General features: G+C 39.0%; 1 protein-coding gene across 5 annotated transcripts in view; it reads right to left on the reverse strand.

Moving 5' to 3' along the window:
- Positions 1 to 17,264, reverse strand: part of GBF1 (golgi brefeldin A resistant guanine nucleotide exchange factor 1) — a 184,168-nt gene that overhangs the window by 117,730 nt on the left and 49,174 nt on the right. The window lies entirely within an intron of this gene.

A 17,264-nucleotide genomic window follows, 5' to 3' on the forward strand; every position in this document is an offset into this window, starting at 1 on the left:
AATAGAAGCCAGGAGGATTTACAGGTCCGTACTGCCAGCTTAATACTCAAATATCCTCTGTGCTGTGGTCCATTAATTCCTATTCAGTTTAGCTTGTATCCTTACAGTCTTAACAGTGCTCAAGTAACTGGTTGGAAGGAACACTGTTGACAAGACACTTATGTTCAGTGTGAGCTTACTTCACAAATTCTCGCTTTGTCACTCCAACTACTCCAATATCATGCAGAAGGCAAAATAAATTACAGAGACAAAAGGATACATGATTAATTCTACAGTGGAGGCTGCCAATTCGTTGACCTTTTCTTTTCCACACAAGGATATTAAACCTATAATAGCCCAGAGCTAATTAAAACGGTCTGTCATCACTATATCTTCATGTAAGTATTGGTAGATCAGATTTACAAAAAAGCACCATCTATAAATTCTGCACATTAATACATATTAATATACAGAACCTACCATTTTGGAAACATGAATACAGGGTCAAGGGACAGACACAATACATATGGTGTAGAGTAGAAAGAAAGAGTAATAATATGTAATGAACTCACATGAGCTTAAATGATCAAGGATTGTTAAGAGCCACTATGTAAAGCTCCAGTACAATAGGCATCGGTTTTTCAAGCTCTACTTAGTCCTAAAAAGTTTAAGAAAAACCGTGGGCCCCATTCTGACATACACAAATTGACCAGGTGCCCGTTTGGCTGCAATAGCATGCTTATATGAGAGTCCGCCCTTGTGTCTGCATGTGGAAGTCTATCCTAACCATTGTTTCCGCAGCAGCATATCATTACTATCTATACCTGCATCCACTTCATGCAGGGTGTTATGCTTGGTACACACATGCCGAAAAAATTGTTAACGATTAATATGGTTAACCATATAGAGTGCAAATTGTCCATTGTGTACGCTTAATGTCCTTAAATTACAGGCTCACATGCGCATCGTTAACGAACCACCCCCGGTATCTGTACATGCATCTTAATCTCTAGTCAATGACTGCATGCACGGAGCTGGGGATGGGTGATGTCACTGACTGAAATTAGTCAGTATGTATGAACAGAATGGGATTATATGGTCGACCTAAAGATGGTCGACAGTCATTAGGCCGACTCCAGTAGGTTGACATACTGCAACGTCGACATGAGACACGGTCGACACAAGCATTAGGTCGACATGGTCTTGGTTGAGAGTAAAAATGTTGACGTGGGGATTTTCACCCGAAAGTGGACATGGACACAGGATTAAGTGCACCGCGTCCGCTCGCCATGCTATTTTATTCTACCACCACGCCCTAATGGATGGTAGCGCATGAAATACCGCCTGTCGGCTCAAAAACTAGTGGAAAACCCCATGTTGACCTTTTGACTGTCGACCTAGACCATGCCGACCTTATTACATGTCAACCTTGTCCCATGCCGACCTTACAGTACGTCAAACCTAATGACTGTCAACCATCTTTAGGTCGACCAAACTACTGTATCCTGTATGTAATCTCCATCGGCAGACTACAATCCAGCAAAGTCTGCTTAACCACTTGAGGGTCAACATCTCTAAAAGCTGCTCAAAATATCTGCTAAAAATGCCAGCGTCGCTCACATTATATAAATTCAAATACATTTTTTTTAAGATTTTTAAACCTTACAGGTCATTATGATGAATAAAAATGTTTGCTTGGCAATTTTCACACCTATTTTGATCAATTTCTTCGGCACTCAAAGGGTTAAGCACCCATAAAACTCCAACATCACAGAAGCATTCAATGAGATTGCATGGTGGCTGCCCAGCTGAAGCTCAGAAATGCCAATTTCATAAAAAGTGCCTCTCATTGATGGATCAATTTCATCTTTTGGCGCATGCACAATATGCTAAAATTTGCTAGATCAATCAGAATCAGGCCTTTAATGTAGAAGTTCCAAATAGATTACACAGTAGCAGTCATTTAACAGAACAACAACTACTACAACAGTAGTTATCAATCACTAAAACATACAAGCAATAAATAAACCACCTCATCAATACTTCTCTATTTGAGATTAGAAAGTTGTAAACATTTTACTGTGGTTTCAGTCATTGTGTCCAAATCTGCCAGCATTAACACAGATACAGAGCAGTGTTTATTTGATGCCTGTCCTACCAAGCTGCATTCAAACTAAACCTTCCATGTGTATTTAATAAATCACACCAGTTAGGTGGGCAGGATTAGCTTCAAGTCACTTAATGACTATATCATGAGCAGCAGCATTAAGGGGATTAATATTAATCTTGGTCGTTTTTATGAACGGCCAGTCACTGCTCCCAGAAGAATGGCAGCAGTGCCAGCAATCAAAGTGCTAAACAAGAACAAGGAGGAAGCTTCAGTGTTCTGTTTGCAAGTCTTCATCATCATACACCAAGGAAGGGCAACAAGCAAAGCGGCCTAGTGCAGAGGTCACAGATATGCCACAGTGGGGCAGATGTATTAAGCCTTAACAAGAGATAAATGCAAGGTTGATAAAGAGAGATAAATGTCCAGCCAATCAGCTCCTTACTGACTTTGTTCAAACACAGCCTGTAACATGGCAGTTAGCAGGTGATTGGCTGGACGTTTATCTCTCCTTATCACCCTAGGATTTATCTTTTGTTAAAGCTTAATACATCTGCCCCATTATAACTTAAGTATCAGCCTGTAATGCAGAAGTAAAAATAGAGCAGCCAGAACAAAATATGAACTGCAGTTGAAAAAGTTCTCAATCGCTCTCTACTCGCTTTCCCTGTCTGGCACTTCCCCTATTAATGCTTTCGATATTTCTACAGGTCTGGTCTCCCTGATCCATTTGTTCCGAAAACTGAAATATTCAGAAAACTGTTTTTTCAGAATATTTCGGATTCCCCCAGCCCCTTTTTTTTCATACTTACATTGTCACCCGATGTCTATGGCAGCCTCCGGGGCTCTTCAGCAGCATCTCCAGTCCCAGGGGTGCGTTGTGCGAATGCACGGGGGGAAACAGTGATGTCACTAGCGCGCCTGCGCAATGCACCCTTGGGACCGGATATGCAGCTGAAGTGGATCCTGGAGGCCACCGGGGCACCACCAGGGACCAGGTAAGTATGGGAAAAAAAACCAGAGCACCCGAGCATTTCGGATAAGGGATAATCAACCTGTATTAGATTTCTGGCATCTTGACTAAGGGGCTTATTCAAACCTGATGGCTGCACTGCTAAATTGCAGAGCCCTGCGATCAGGTATACGCTGCCCTGCCAGAGTGAAATCCCACCCCATACAAGCCTATGAATTGCCTGGTATGGTTTGCTAAAATTAGCTGGATCAGTGTTAAGCTCCAAAATCACTATGAAATTATTGTTCCAGGGTGTGCAGTCTGTGCGTAGCCCAGGACTTACTTGGCGGCTGCGATAGTTGCAGTCAAATTGGGGCTGGAGCTGATGTCACAGATTCACTTGAAATGCCTGCAGAAAATGGCTGGTTACCAACCACCAATGCAAGCTTCATGTTAAATTAACTTGCGTACGGCTGGGAAAAAGCAAGAATTTATTACAGCACGGCTTTACACATACGTTCTAAAGGCCTTACGCATCTATCTATCGATTATCGTCTGGCCTGAGAATTTTAAATCATGCGATCAAGTCCTTAGTAGTTTGACGTTGTCATTTTTTCTATTACTTGACTAAGTCAAAGGGTCAATAGTGCCTTTAAATAAATGGAAAAAAAATTGAAACATGGGAAATAAATTATGCAGCGGTCACTCTGCCCAGCCCTTGCCGGCAATCAGACCATACTCCTGCTCAGCACAAGACAATTTCTGTTAGAGAGCACAGCTCGCCGAAACCCAATCCGGCTGCTGGCTATGGTATTCTAGATCTACAGGATCTAGGTCTACATTCAAAGGTAGACAACTAATGGCCAACATGGTAAAAAGTTTGACCGTGAAAAGGTTGACAGTGTAAAAAAGTCGACATGAGTTTTTGTTGTTTTATTGTTGTCTATGTCGACATTGTACACTTATAATGTGTCTAGCTTCCACTCGCCATGCTTAGGATCCGGTGGCTCGCTGTGCACGGCATGTTAGAAATCCGACTATGCACACATAGATGGTAAAATAGCTATGTTCGGTTTCTTATAAAAATAAAAAAACACATGAAAAACTCATGTCAACATTTATTGTCTATCTAAAGCCTGGATACCCCTGCTACCTTGCAGGAGCAGCCATATGCTTGGTGCACACTGTGCGGTAAATGGGCATTTGATCAAAGTGCCAATATATCACAAGCAGTACAACAAGTGTATCGACTCGTTGTGTGTGAACAAGGTCCATCACAGACATACCATTTTACCTTTGTAACACAGCAGATGGCAAATATATCTGCCTAGATAAAAGCAGAAATAGCTGTATGGGAGGCCCACCAAATCACCCGCACACTTGCTGTAGGGGCTGACCTCACAGATGGGCAATAAAAATGAAATGCCCATCCAGCTGTGTGTTCTGACTGACTTGTAAGGCAGCCAATCGGTAAGCGTGAATACTTGCTTTTACCAACCACTTGGTTGGCACAAAAGCAGGTCTGCCAAAATGCCTGTTATGTGTGTACCCAGCCAAAGTCACACAGACTTACGGTCTGCCTGTGTTGTTGGATTAACAATAAAAACATTAAAAAAAAAAGAACAAAAACTTTAAACTGTCCCCAGTAGTTGTAATTTAAAAGGTCATTTGCAGATATTACATGTGTATTTGTTTATTTTTTATCTTTCCACGAGCATCTTTTAAGCATTATAAAATATATGTCCGTTAAACCCTGAACTATTTACTTTGGTTATTTAGATCTAGTGTGCACCTAGCAAATTAACCTGTGACATGATCTACAAGACTTCTGGGACTTTTAGCAGTAGCAAACCTTTATATAGCAAGGAGATAATGTTAAGCTGTGTACACAGTGCGATTTGGGTGATCAATTTTGACTATATAGTCAAAAATCGATATCAAGTTAGCGCAAATCGCACAGTGGTTTTTCTGCATCAGATCTTGATTTGATCCCGATGCACGAAATCAGATTTGAAAGTAGAAATATACTGTGCAGCACAGTCTACTATGTCGGAACGAGGGCCATGCTGCTCAATGCAGCATGGCCCTCGTTCCAATCCTCCCTCCCCGCCAGATCACACTGTGTGTACACACCATTAGACTATCCTTAAGGGCACATATTGGAAAAGTGAGTAAAAATGCATTAAACAAACTTGCACTATGGTGTGTTTTAGAACATTTCTAAACAGATTTCCTTTTTTTTAATGCATGAGAAATAGGTTATATGCTCTAAAATTTACTTCTCAACAGTTTAACACTACATGGTGAGAATGAGCTCTCATTCTTAAAGCAATTGTATGCCTTAAGTTTCAGCAGCTGAAAAGCACAAAAACAGCAAATTAAGCTCTAAATGAAGAGAAACCATAGGACACACATTTTGATTCTAAATAGATTAGATAGATATAGATAGATAGGATAGAAGATACAGAGGTGCGCTTCAGATCATTATATTCACTAGCATATTGGTTATTTGCTTTATATACCAAATAAAGAATTCTGGTTTAAAAAACACTATTTATTTTTCTTGGTTCATACACTCTTAAAACATGGTGTCCACAGGTTCATCCACAGGTGGTTCACAGAAGTATTTCAATTTGATACAGATCATCTATTCATGAATTATGAAGATGGCGACAAAAAAAAAAAAAACTATGCATTACGTCCGTGAGGACTTAATTTGTAAAAATAGAATATATCAAAGATAATAATCCATCTATATCTTGGTTCCATCAAAGGCCACAAAAGCAAGAATCAATAAAAATAGAGACGTCTCTATAGAAGTCTCAAAGACACCTTGGCTTGTATCATATATATTCAGGCAGGTATAAAATAGACAGAGAGGCGGACCCCAGGAGGATAAAAAAAACCCTTAGTGGGTGGTGGATGACATGGTCTCTCTAGTCTTGGGATCTTTCTATCTTTTCTCACTTTTTCATTTTGATTAAAGGTTATGAAAATGTGGGGTTTTTTTTATAGGAAGGGTTTGCATATACCTAAAACTGTGATTATCCTTTACTTCACTTCTATTTATTGTTGGTGTTGTCCAGAATAATTGGTTGGTGTATGGTGTGAGTGAGGGAGTGTTTGGGGATGGATGTGTGAGTGAGTGATGGTGGAGGGTGTATGAATGGAGGGTGAATGTTGGTATGAATGATTACCCAGTCAAGTAGGGAAGGATGAGGGGTTTCTTTGTGCAGGATGGAAAAATTGCAGTTAAATTATATTAAGGGTTTCTATGGTTTCATATCTATGGTTTATATTCAGATTTATGGTTTATATTCTTATGTAGGTTTCGGTTAATTTCTATTAATTATATGTGTGTATATATTTTTGTATAAAAAGTTGCAAGTGCTTAATAAAACATGCCCAGGGGATAAAAAAAAAAAAACCACAACTCTGGGCGATGCTATGTGTCTAGTGATAAATATCCTTCCTGCAGCTCCCTAGACCTGCACCTTGTTCTGCAAATAAACCAATAGAAATGCATTGGCCAGAATCGAGAAGATCAGACACCACCCTAATGCTTCCCACAACGCGTGTAAAGAGAGTTGGTTTAAAACCTGAGGAAATGCCACATTTTGTCTAAAGGGAATTAATGGGGATAAATGGGAGGTAGACTTGCGGTATTTTACAGAAATCCCATGTATAGCATGTAAAAAGCAATAACAAGGTGGGATAGCACCAGTTCAAGTCTTTCAGTGGAAGATATGCCAATAATGGTAGACTAAGGGCAGTATTCAATGATAAATTACACAATGTGCAGCGAATCCTGTTTAGGATTCGCTGCACATTTGCAGGATTCCGGAGGGCTGAAGCATTCGCTGTCAGCCCTCCCTGTCACCCTATTCAACGCCGCAGAGGCTTGCTGCCCCAGACAGCGAATTTTAACCCCTGTGCCGGAGGACGGCGGCAGGCAGGAAATGGAAGCCTCCCTGCCTGCCCCAGAATGCGTGGGGGCTCCTGGGAACACAGGCAGCAGAAGCGCCCCCCCCCCCCGGAGAGCTGGCGGAGGACGCGGGTAGGGAGCTGCTGCACTGCTCCCGCTGCATATGTAATGAGCGGGAGCATTGTGAAGTGAATATATGAATATGTAATGAGCGGCTCTCGGCTCCAGGCCCCCTGCTGGCGAATATATGTTAAAAAAATAAAAATTAAATATATATTCATGTGCTTCAAGCACATGAATAAAAATAGCATGCCCCTTCACAGAAAAAAAAGATTGTTTATTTTTTTTTTTTACACCAAAAAATAAAAACCCTTTAATTTTAAAAAGATCACTATCCTATTAGCCACTATCCAAGAACTCTTTGGGGATTTTGTGAAACAGACAACGGACCATTTTTACCGCAATCGCCGCTGTGGAATCACAGATCTTTGTCTTTTAACGTATCATAGGTGTTTCTTTGCAAAAATTTGGAATTTTTTGCATTTAAAAAAAAAAAAAAAATCAAAATAAAATCCCAAAAAAGGGCTATATTTAGACAGTCTGAAAATGATTTCGGATTTAAAAAATTACTGCGGCATATAAAATACCACTAGAGGACAATCTTGAAATCCACCTGGGAATCTGTGAAGGTTATTGCTTAGCTTAAGTGGGTTGTTAATAATAAAGATGAATGCCAGGAAACCCATTGCCACCATCGGCTGAAGGGTTATTATTATTATTTTATTTATAAGGCGCCACAAGTGTTTCGCAGTGCCGTACAAACGAACTATACAGGGAGACAAAACTTGGCATAACATTGAATAGATAAAAAAAGTAGAGTACAAATAAACAGCGCCACAGTTCAATACACATTACAGCTTAAATATAAGTAGTGAGGACTCAATCAACATACTATAAGAGGCTTTAGGCCAATGATGAAGATGGGTATGCAGACGAAGATGGTCACTGAGTGTTTGAGTTTAGGAAAGCTGTGAGTGAAATGTGAAGAGAAGTGGGCTTTGTCAACAGGAGGGAAGAGGGTGTGAAAGTTCAAACGTGGAGGCTTGAGTATCCATACAAACTGGATAAATCATATGTATAATTGTAACAGTTTTGAAACACATTAGGAGTACAGCTGTATGTGGTTTATGGTAACATCTGCAGCTATTTCACTTTGCATCCTTGCTTGCATATTCTATGGATATTGGCCTTTGTGTTTAAGTTTGCATAGTTTTATCCAGATAATTTCCTAGCGAGGCATCTATTGTGCTAACCATAGAACTTATATTACAGTATAACTTGATATTTTCATACATGTTGCACAACGTTAACACAGGGTCAAACAACATACCAATACATTTTACACCTACAGGTGACTCCATATTACTGTGGAATATTAACAGATTTTATCATTTTTATTAAACACGAGTGACTTCAAAATTTTCACTTTCTGGAACTTGCTGCACTTATTCTTCTCTGCCATCAAATGTGCTTCTCCCAATTTCAGCACTGGAATTTAATACCATTACCTGGCATTTTCTCTACATATATGTAACCCCTCTAATGCTGGAGTAGGGTATAGTGATCATTTAAATATTTGTCATGGTTTATTGGCATTGTACTAGTAGTACATTTGTCTCACATAGAAGGGCAATCCGGAGCACACATGCTCAGCACTACTCAGCTACTTCTACCATGTATGTATGTATGTATGTATGTATGTATGTATGTATGTATGTATGTATGTATGTATGTATGTTCAAAGTCTCAGTATTCTTTTTGAAGCCCACAACATGCACCTTCATATATCATATTCTGCTACATTACAAAAGAACAGAAACAACTAAAAAACAGAAAAGCCCAGCTGTAACTTTTGTTCTAAAGCAGAGTATCACCCTTGAAAGCAACTCTTTTCACCAAAAGTACACAATGCATAACACTATTGTTTATCTTATGCTGTGTGTTGACCATCTCTTTTAAGGCTACCATCGAAATTCTGTAGGATGATATCAGGAGTATGTTTGGCATACAGTATAGTATGGTTACTCAGAGCACACTAGAAAATTTCCAGAAAGGTTTAACCTGTATCTGTTTAATGGTTAACGATTCAGTTTAACAATTAAGGCCCCCATACACAGGTCCGACATGTCTGAGGGACAAGTCGGACCCGTTTACCCTTGAGCTCCCCCAGCAGCTCCTTCCAACCTGGCACTTGATGTCGCACTTTATTACATGAGATTTATTGCATATAAATGTACTCCCAGGGAGCTGTCAAAGGAGATCAAGGAGAATTGGACGCAATGATCTGGATTCCAATAGAATATACAGGCTGATTTAAAGGATCACACACCAGATCAGATCAAGTCAAACCGATTTCAAACCATAAATGACGAATAGGAAAACTTTTTTTTTTTTTTTTTACACAAATACAAAAAATAGTCACACCTCTCCAGACAAAATGAATGATGACAGGGTAAGGCAGCTAGCCCTGGGAATCTTTTTAATCAACTAGTAAACTTTGACTGTGTTAACAGGCAGTGATCACATGACCAGAAAACCATATTCATGGATAAGATGGCATCGGCCAGGGCCTATAGTGCAACACTGGGTGTAAGGTATAAGGACTGATGTGGAGGTTGCACAAGAAGTGTTGTCATGACACTCATACCGCGTTCACATCGCTATGCCGGGTCAGACCTGGAATTTCGATCCCAGGTCTGACCTAGCTCCAGCACACCCACTATACACAGGTTGACCAGACTTTAACCCTTCAAATAACCTGGGTCGAACTGCCGGGTTGCTTGAGCCAGATCATACAGTGTGGTGCTTTCAAACTGCAAATCGACCTGGCAATAACCCGGGTTTGAGGTGCAATGTGCACTTCTAGAATACAAACTTGGCTTTAGTTCAGACAGGAAACTTAGTTCTGTTCTAAGTAGATGGTCAAGTCTACCTAAAAATGTAGACTGGGCTTTCCCTCTATGTGAGCTTGCTAACTTTTAAACAGAAAACATAGTGAAGCAGGCAGCTGACAAATTAAAGTTACCTAATAGCATGACATAATAAAAAAAAAAAAAGACAACTGGTGAGGAAAATGCTTTAACGTGGTGATGAGCGCTGTTTGGGTTCTCAGCAGAGAGCTCCGATAGCTGTTGCCCCTCTCTGTTGAAACAACAGTTTTAATCCCCTGAATGAGAAGTAGATTCCTTTATGTGCATCACATCCGCATTAATCAGAAATGTAACCGTGCTGAAATCATGTATATACAAAATAGTACAGGCAGCTGGGAAGGTTTAGGCTACAGCTAAGTGTATTTATTTTTAACGTTGCCTTTCTTGACTGCATTCCTACTTTACATACAGTGCAAGCATTCCGCAGAAGTGTCGAAGCCCCAGACCGGTTAGCATAAATATAGTCATACGGTAAGCTTTTGCATACGGTGGCAGAAAATATCTCTCTGGGTAAAGGTTTCTGTGGATGAAAACATTCAGCATGCTGCTGTGTCCACACTCCATTCTGCACACACAAGGTCAAGCCCATCCAATCTGACTGCATCAGTGTCATGGAATGCTGAAGTACACATATTTGCCATTCAACACGAAAACGGCTTTTCAAGTTCAATCAGCTATAAATGTTGCTTTGTTTTAATTTTCCACTGAACTTCCTGGAACCTATTATCAGGCTGTCAGGGATGTATATTTAGCAATGGCAACATGGCCTCTTTGCAGCTGCACCACTGCTCATGTCACCTCCAATAAACAGAAAAACAATCCCAGGGCTGTGGAGTTACCCCGTAACACCATAGCCAGCCTTTAGTGCTCCAGGTGAAATATTACACAAAGGATATGCCAGTCAGAAAAGAAGCTTTACCATTTCTAGTTTTCTAACAAAGCACAATACGTGACAATGCCATCGGGGATCACAATGCAGATTTTTTTAGTTAGTGGTTTATTATAGCTTTATTTACACTACTACTAATACTAAAAAAGGTACATCCAGTCTTCCTGCATTAAGTATGTAGGCAATGGAAATGCAGGAGCTATGGATTTAGGGAACTTTTCCGAATATCGTATAATATCACTGAAGGAATGTCACAGTACAACAAAGGATTTGTAATATTACTAAGGTTCAGTGAACTGCGCATTACAATTGTGAATTGTTTTAGTTTGCATGCTAAATTCAAAAGGTCACAGGGACAGAAGGAAATGAGTTACCTCCAATACAGGCACTCTAGAATGGTCACACAGTGCAATGAGCAAGATGCAGATGTGTCCAAATACATCTATCCTCCATGCAAGTTGCGTGAGCACCGTATAACTATGTGGCACCGGGCATATCTGCGTGCATATTATTCACATGCATACAGTATATTCAGTGTGACCGAGTTTGTATCTGCGTACGAAATGGCACACAGAATGTACGGTAGGCATGCAACACATGATTTTAAATCAGAAGAAGCCATGCCAAAGTTTCATTACATTTGGAATGATTCGCTGATTTTGAGTCAAACATTCAACCTATTCAAGTGCCAATTTTGTGACTTTCGTAAAATTTTGTGACGAATCAAATTAGACTTTTTAACAAAGACAAATTTGCATCAGAGGCAAAAATGTCCAGAAACAGCCGCATTGAATATCCACCCACCCCTGACAATATTTCCCAAGGACATAATTTGTCTAAACCGCTTATTGATCCAAATGTTCAAATAGATCACTAGATGTGGATGCCAGTTCTTGCATCTTCTAAAAAGACACAAATTATACAGAAAAAAGGTAACATCGAAAAAAAAACCACATCAATGTAAGAAATCAAAAACATCCTATTGGAGCTGTAGTTTATACCCCTTTCACACCAGCCAAATTTCCCAGGTTGGGCCCAGGAAGAACCCGTGACAAGTGCTGGTGTGAAAGGTTCTCGGGCAAAAACCCTGGCAAAAATTGCCAGGATTTCAACCCTGCTAAGGAGCAGGGTTGTTCCCGGGTTCATCCCGAGGACAATGCCCTATGGTACATTTTGCACATTTACCTATTCATGTAGTGTACATTGTGTAAAGATATCACACGATTATCAGTTTCTTTTACTCTATGTTTGGAGTGAAATCTGGAAAGGAGAATACACTGGGCTCATATGTTCATCTGTGAAGTGCCTGATTATCTGTCAGTATTTTTCTTTATGTATATACTCATATTTGGTGACATATAACTGATAGTTTGGGCTGCTTCAAGTACATTGATTTATGCCAGCCATTTTTTTGTCTTATAAACAAAAATACCTTTACAGTTGTTTATTTTTAATTAAAAGGTATTTTTTTTATGTAGATCTCCATGGTAATGAGGGAGACGCCAGGTTGTCGTAACGCTTCTCAGTGTGGATAACAGCACTGATATTTCTTGTAACAAATAACAATGGTTCATACATCTACCTATTAGTTTATTGTGGGCCACAACTCTGGACACTTGGTATATTTTTATCTACAAATCTCCTGTGAAGTCCATGTTCTGTTGTGTTGCTTCCCTAATTTGATTTTAAAAAAAAAGGAGGACCATTGCATTTCTAGACAGGTGTCTGTTTTTCTGGAACATAAGAATGTATGCATGCATGCATGCATGCATGCACGCACACACACACACACACACACACACACACACACACACACACACACACATACATGCATGTGAACAATTTGTTTTGAATGCTTGAATGACTATTGAATAAAGACTTTGCATAGCTGCAGTGCAAATACAACAATTACCCCCAATTAAACATAAAACCAAGCATATGACTAGCCATGTTCAAAGAAGACAATTTACTGTATTGCTATTAAAAATAGTTAACACTTAGTAACAAGTTCCAAACCCAATATAATTTTAATATGGGATATGGTGCCTTTCTATGTAAATTAATTTTAACCTAGCTCAGAAGGCCGGCAGCCTGTGGTCTGGCTAGTAAAGCATGCTGGGAAATCTAGCCAAAGCAGCTGAAAGTCAGATGTTGGACAAATCTGTACTAGAAACCTAGATGGTAACAAGAGTTGTTTTATAGTAAAGCCAAATTGTGCATTTCGAATTTATCCAAGTGTGTTTTTTTTTTTGTGAATTACATACGATAGGTAAACAAGCTGCTTTAAACTTTACAGAAGAAGGATATAAACATAAAAAATTGTTTACAAAGACATGTGAAGGGAACTGGTGCCAGCATAAATTTAATATCTGTATATCCAAGTAAAGTGGTCAGTTAAACATGCTGATGCTCTATATGGAGCTTAGCCAAGATAATTACAATACAACATTTTGTGCAATTCTTGAAATGGGACACTGACAAGCATGGTCTCTGCTTCATTGGGCTTAGCACAAGGAAATGTAGACACTATACAGAGATTTAGGTTAGGAGAAAACTGTACACACCACCTTTTTTATTGCAGGGCGATATTTTGTCACCCATTAAAAAGTGTCACTATGCACCATCTATTTGGTTACACACATGGCTCTTCAATAGGGCACACCTTCCGTTGTCAAAAGATTATCCCACTCCAGATAGGCAATACAAGCATTATGGCCAATAGTAAGCCAAGCTCTCACGAGCAGGGTCCTCTTCCCTTTATGTGCTTTTCTTTCTCTGACTTGAACCATCTTTGATGGCACCAAATCCTGCAGTTCCCGCCACGCTGATAATTATTCCAGTGTCCTCTGCTGATGCTGCTATGGTTATGTACCGTGTACTTTACCTATTGTATTCATCTGTAAGTCACAGTTTGGCTTATTCATTTATGTACTCAAATTGGGAGCTGTGGTTCCCTTATGGCACCATATAAATAAAGGATAATAAATGGCACTGTACTGAACGGTAAACTCTGCAAGATAACTTCTTCCACCATTATAGAAACTACTGTAGGTCAAATTCTACAAAACACAGATGATCGAGATGGAAGCTAAAAGCAAATAAATAATCAGTACATCTCTCAGTAAAGGAAAGGTCAATACTACCATAACTGGCCAATACATATGCAGCCGAGCATCAAGCTGCTGTCATAGGATCTTGACAAAACTGAATATCTGAGAAGAGAAAATTTGTAATTCTAGTATCTGCTTCAGTTAAAGCGGAGTTTGGGATAATTAAAAATGTGCAAAAGTGAATTTATCCTAGATCTAGTGGTGCACAGGTGTATTTATTACTGGCTAACATTTTTGTACCAACTTCTAGCAGGTACGACTAATGGAATGTATGACAATGTGAATTGACATTTCAATAAAAGAATCCACAAAATTATGTTTCCAGGACTAGTCAAGACTTTTTGATACAATATAATTTTTTTGATACAATATAAACCAAGTCATTTAGTGACAAATTTTTTTTGCAGAATAGGGCCTTAAACTGACAAAGCAAAATGGATTGCAGTACTCTTGACACTTCACAACTATGTTTTACATAAAACATCTGGACAATGCTGTGCATTAGTCACTCTGGATATGTTACTCTCTACAGTACTATGTAAACTTACCAAGCTGTTCATCTCTAATTGTTTTATGAAACATGTAAAACAAAGGCATTCTTTTCGCTAATTCAGAAATGGAATTTTTCCAAAATGGAAATACTTTAAAACACAGTCTGTAGCCAGTCACTGGAAGTCCATACTTAGCATTTTATTGATGGAAACTCAAAACTTTAATTAGCTTTATGTTTAACAGTCATAAAAAAAACAAAAAACACAAAAAATGTATTTTACAATTTTATTGTTATTTTAAAAAAAATGAAAAAAAAACTTCCCTACCTTGATGGTAGACATCAATTTTTAGGCCAAATGTAAGTGAAGATTAGTAAGTGACTAATCTTCACTTACATTTCTACAAATTCAGGAAAACACTTTTCAGGCAAAAGGCCATTAAAACTCCCTGTAAAAGATTGCTCCTTTAGGGGGGGGGAGAGGGAATTTTTTTTTTTTTTTTTATTTCGACCGCACTTGCACCCAATCTCCTGTCACTTTAGATCATGGGTCCTCAAACTGCGGCCCTCCAGATGTGGTGAAACTACAAATCCCAGCATGCCTTGCCACAGTTTTCCTATAAGGGAGTGTTAAAACTGTGGCAAGGCATACTGGGATTTGTAGTTTCACAACATCTGGAGGGCCGCAGTTTGAGGACCCATGCTTTAGATCAGGCATGTCCAACGTTGGCCCTCCAGATGTTGTGAAACTACACATCCTAGAATGCTTTGCCACAGTTTTGCTATTAGAGAATGCTAAACTATTGCAAAGCATGCTGGGATGTGTAGTTTCAGAACATCTGGAGGGCCAACGTTGGACATGCCTGCTTTAGATGAAGCAATAGCTAATTGATTGTGTCGCAGGCAACTAAGAGCATGTTACTTTTCGTGCCCAAATGGACCATTTTAAAACATGTAAAAGCAACTAAACCTTCTAAACTATTGGGCTTGCTGCACTCAAAAGCTGGACTTGCACACGTCTGCTTGCCACCTGAAGAGCGTGTGAGCAGAAATAATGGACAATCACATGTGATTTGGGCAACAATTGAAAAGCTTCCTCAAGCTTCCCCACCCCCCAAAAAATAAACCTGAATTCTCCTCAAGTTTATTTTTAAGAGGATAACAACTAGAGTGCACCAAATATTGGTAGCTTAGAAAATTCAATTCCACCTTCCACCCTTTAACTGACACTTGATTGAGACTGCTCCAAATGGTGGAAATGTTTTCCTAGCAGGGACATTACCAGCAAAAGAAGCATGCTGCATATTTGTTTATAACTCTCAATGGAGATGTAAAACCGTTCAAACAATGTATTCAATGTTGTAGCAGTTCTATTACAATCTTATTCATTTATAAATGTTAGGGATATATATATATATAGATATATATATATAGATATATATATATATATATATATATATATATATATATATATATATATATATATATATATATGTGTTGTATACTGACACATGCGCTGTGTGTTGTATACTGACACATGCGCACTGGAACTAACGTAACGCCGGACGCAGGGCGGAAGTGACGTTACGCCCCACTTCTCCGCAACCCAGACACTTACCAAATGTTTTCTAAGTCTTTCAAAGATGTGTGTTCTAATTAGAAATATCATATAGCACTAGCGCATAGCATTATATATTCCCTGATAGCGAATAGCACTGTATTATCAAATGGAAATATGCACATAGGACCTTAATTGATAAATTATGGACAGGAAGTGATGTCAGTCTGCCAGGGTATAAATATCTGCTCCCACCAGTTTGTCTCCACCCCCTGAGGAAGTCCTTTTGTCGAGCAGCTTCTGAGTCCTTATGCTCTGCACTAAGCTTAGCTATTCCATTTACTTTTTTTATACTCCCATTTTACATATAATCTTATATCACACCTGGTTTTAAAACTTCCACTACATCAAACTGTATATATATATATATATATATATATATATATATATATATATATATATATATATATATATATATAGACAGACAGATAAATCCAATCCTGGGACAGACAGGTCCAGCACACCATAGCATGTAACATGCAATAAAAATGGTTTAATAAAGCGGTTTAATCTCCTTTTTCCTCATTTTTTATCTGTACCGTGAAGTAATTGTACCACATTCTGTGACCCTAGAGGTATTCCCATCCCCATTTGTTTTTATTTGTACCTTCTAAAATAAAATATATAAATTATAATATATATTCTTAGTTATTTACTATAGTCGCCGGGTTCCCAAACACCTTTTAAAAAAAAAAGATGTCACTCCAGGTCTTACAGGTGTAAAGCAGTTTTTTTTACTGTGCCTACGGTGTTTCGGGATTAACCCGTCTTCGGGACATACTGAAGGACTACGTACGTCCTGAAGGCGGGTTAATCCAGAAAAAACACTGTAGGCACAGTAAAAAAAACTGCTTTACATCTGTAAGACCCAGAGTGACATCTTTTTGTTGGAGGAGTCTATGTGGTGGGACGGAGTTACCTCTGGAGGGGCACCCGGGCACAGATCAATGTGCACTTGGAAAAGGGGAGTGCCAGACCTTGGAATATTTATTTTTTTTAATCGGCGCAAATAGTGTCTGGTCCATCAATCACATGGTCCTTGGTTCATCTACTTTATGTAAAACAGGTTTATAGTGCATGTGTTTTTCTACAGCCCAAAGACTGTCAACTGTAAGCTATTTGACAACACAGCCACTTTTGATTTTTATACACTGACAAAGGATATATATATGAATATGATGAGCAACTGAAAAATCACTTAATT

Source organism: Crinia signifera, chromosome 6, assembly GCF_055691185.1.
Source record: "Crinia signifera chromosome 6, ASM5569118v1, whole genome shotgun sequence".
Classification (NCBI taxonomy): Eukaryota; Metazoa; Chordata; class Amphibia; order Anura; family Myobatrachidae; genus Crinia; species Crinia signifera.